Source organism: Nannospalax galili, unplaced genomic scaffold (assembly GCF_000622305.1).
Source record: "Nannospalax galili isolate Female #2095 unplaced genomic scaffold, S.galili_v1.0 scaffold660, whole genome shotgun sequence".
NCBI classification, from domain to species: domain Eukaryota; kingdom Metazoa; phylum Chordata; class Mammalia; order Rodentia; family Spalacidae; genus Nannospalax; species Nannospalax galili.
The window spans coordinates 1,413,359-1,417,122 of NW_008349073.1; the positions used below are offsets into that span (position 1 = coordinate 1,413,359).

At 41.9% G+C, this 3,764-nt stretch overlaps 1 non-coding gene across 1 annotated transcript; it reads left to right on the plus strand.

Moving 5' to 3' along the window:
• The first annotated feature begins 1,519 nt into the window (after positions 1 to 1,519).
• On the plus strand, positions 1,520 to 1,623 carry LOC115072583. Its single transcript, XR_003851628.1, has one exon. It is a non-coding gene; the product is annotated as a U6 spliceosomal RNA (small nuclear RNA).
• Positions 1,624 to 3,764: the final 2,141 nt, after the last annotated feature.

The window sequence follows — 3,764 nt, forward strand, 5'->3', positions numbered from 1 at the left end:
CTTGGGTATCATAGTCTTAATTCTTTTCTTGATCATAAAATGCCTTGTTCTATGCTTCTGCAGACAAAACCAAGTAAATTACTCGGTGTATCAGGTTCTCAAAACACTCGAGGATCCAGACTTCGACCCCCACCCCAGATCCGGCAGGTCTGGCTTGCTGACATCCAACAAGAGGCTGTGTAATTTCTTGCCCTCCTCCTCCCTCACATGGTCATGCCAGAGGTCACACCCTTTGAGGGCTGGTAGTCAGTGACGGGTAAGATCCTGATGGTTGGGACAACCTAAGACAGGCACAGTCCATCAAGCTGGGTGTCCTCTGAGGTGGGGTCAACTATGTTGAGGCAAAGAACCTCAGCTCCCACTGACCTTTCTATAATAAAAAGGGATAGATATGTAGGAGAGGAAGTGCCAGGCTTAAGCACAGGCTGCTTAAGCTTCCGCTTAAGAACACAGCTTCCGCTTTCAGAGCGCAGCCCATGCTTCCACAAAATAGCCAACCTACAATCTGCCTGGATGAGGGGCTCTATCAGGAAGTGACACAACAATTTATGGGACACTGAGGGCAGGAGGAGAGGTATATAAGGCTTGCACTTCCCAGCAATAAACGAGTCTGCAGCACCTCGCATAGTGCCTGCTCTCACCCGACTCCCGGAGTCTGTGTGTTGATTCTGCACCACTCACCCCCCACCTCGGCCAGAACCCTCATTCCTTGCAGTCCCTCGTGGGCTGGACCCACAAGGAAACCTGCAACACTTGGCTAAATTGTTAAGATTTAAAAACAGAAATTGAGTCCAACTTTACCAATGATGAAGTATATATTTAGGTCAGTATATTAGCTCATGCCTGTAATCCCAGCACCTGGGAAGCTGAGGCAGAAAATTTTTCTTGAGTTCCAGAACAGCCTGGTTATAAAGTGAGACTCTGTTTCAAAAAATAAAAAAAATAAGAAATTTAAAAAAAGAATATAAATTTGTCAAGAATCAAGTTAGAGGCTAGAGAGATGGTTCAGTGGTTAGTCTTGCAAAGGACCCAGGTTTGGTTCCCAGCATTCACATGGCTAACAATCATCTGTATGTGCAGTTCTAGGGATTTGATATCCTCTTCTTTCCTCTGTGCACATTACGCACATGTGGTATACATGTAAGTACTTACATGTATGCAGGCAAAACACCCATATACATAAAAATAAATAATTAATTTTTCAAAAAGAAATCAAGATAATTCTAGGAACAAGATACTAACATCTTTAAAAAATTATTTTTTGTTTGTTTTTTTTTAAGACCAAGTCTTAGGCTAGGGATGTAGCTCAGTTGCCTGCTTTGCATGCACAAAGCCCTAGACACAGTCCCAGGACCACATAAAACCAGGCCCATGTATTGTGGTTCAGACCAGTGATATGTAGGCCAGGTTGGCCTCGAACTCACAGAGATCTGCCTGTCTCTGCCTCCTGAGTGCTGGGATTAAAGGCATGTGCCACCATGCCTGGCGAGACCCTATCTTTTTTAAAAAAGGTGTAGGAGTGCTTGTTTCAACAGCACATATACTAAAATTGGAATGATACAGAGATTAGCACAGCCCCTATGCAAGAATGACACACAAATTCATGAAGCATTCCATATTTTTCACATGGCTGGAGAGGTCAAAGATCCTAGAGAAAAACCCACTTTAGTCACATCCCTAGACTAATGTAATTTTCTTACTTTATTCTAAATATGCATCCTCATACTTATAGACAAGTGAAACTTTTACTGCTCCCCCATCAAAGAAGTTTCTTTTTGCAACAGATAGAGACTGTTACAGAGTTTCAAAACTAGTCAAACACAGAGAACAAGTATCTATGCGATGTTTAACCCTGTGACACATCTTCAATGCAACCTCTACACTTAGGATGACTGTATCTCTCAACTCTCACCAGAGAAGTTTCCTTATGCAACAGATAATGATTAACACAGAGACCCACAATTAGCCAATGTATAGAGAACAAGAAGCCACAGAGTACTTATTCCCGAATAGGACAGCTATTTCAACTTCTGCCCCAAAAGGTTCAGGTATCATTGAGGAAGAGGAGGTGGAAAAATTATAAGAACCAGAGGTGGTGAATGACCACAAGGAAACAGTGTCTTCCAGATAGCTGGTCATTCACTCATATAAACTCAAAGCAATGGTGATAGCATGCACAAGTCTATGCAAGCTCAAATCAGACAAACTTCTAGCTAGCATTGACATGGGGAAGTGGGTAAGAAATCCCAACCCAACTTAAGGAACTTCTGGCAATTGGCTGCTGAAAGGGAGAGAGACAGTGTCTTACAGGGATAGGACTCTTGGTGGGCCCAGAGGATGGATTCACACTGAAGGACTGGGGAACACAAATCATACTATATAGGCCATATTACATATATAAGAGAGTTCATTAATTTGGGTGGGTGGGGGCAGGAGGGGGAGGTGTGGAGAAGGGAGCAGATTTAAAAGCCATCAAACTATATTGTATGAAAATTGCAAAAATTCTATTTAAAAAAATAGCAAAGCAGTCACCAAAATGAAATTCAATCCTGTTGTGACTTCTTTTTTAGTTTCTTTTTAAAATTTTATGTGTATGCATGTATTGCCTGCACGTAGGTAAGTGCACCCATGTTGTACAATGCCTACAGAGGTCAGAAGAGGCTGTCGGATCCCCTGGGACTGGAGTTACAGACAGTTGTTAGCTGCCATGTGGGTGCTTGGATTCGAACCTGGGTCTTCTGCAAGAACAACCAGTGTTCTTAACTGCCGGAGCCATCTCTCCAGCCCCCATGACTTCTTTTTTTTTTTTTTTTTAATGTTTATTTCTTTGTATTTTATGTGTATGAGTGTTTCGTCTGCTTGTGTGTAAGTGTACCATATACCAGTAAAGGCCAGAAGAGGGCATCAGATCCCCCAGAACTGGTGTTATGGACAGTTGTTAACCACCTAGCACCATGTGGGTGCTAGGAACTGAACCCCAGACCTCTGCAAAAGTAGCCAGTGCTCTTAAACACCGAGTCGTCTCGCCAGCTCCTTTGTGGCTTCTGACTGAAACAAGAACTATAAAAAAGCATTTCAATGCACTTTCTCACATTGGGAGGAAGATTATGTCTTCCTCTTTTTCCAAAGAGCTAAGACAGAAGTATAATTTGCAGTCTGTGCCCATTCATAAGGTTGATGAAGTTCAGGTTGTATGAAAAAAGGTCAGCAGGTTGGCAAAGTGGTCCAGGTCTATAAGAAGAAAGATGTCATCTATGCTGAATAAATGCAGTAGGAAAAGGCTAATGGCACAATTGTCCATGTGGGCATTCATCCCAGCAAGGTGGTTATTATCAGGCAAAAGCTGGACAAAGACTGCAAAAAATCCTGGAACAGAATGTCAAATCTCACCAAGCAGAAAAGGAAAAGGGAAAATACAAGGAAGAAACCATCGAGAAGATGCAGGGGCAGAGTAATCGTAAATACAACTTTCATTAAAACTTGGTTACATGATTGAAAAAGAAATAAATAAAACAAAACCTAGAAATTTACTGTCTTCTAGAGTTTTCTTTGGTCACGTGTATATACACACACATAGGTCTGATATTTAATGTTTCTGGAAAACTGGACAATGTCAGAGGCAATGTCTGGAATGTTTAAAGAACTGGGGAAAGTCTTTCATGATCTCTATTTGCATTATCTTTTCATCTTTCTGCTAATTTTATTTAGGTAGCTTTTGGGGGCATCTTTTTTTTTGAGATGGAGTCTCCCTGTAGCCCCAGCTG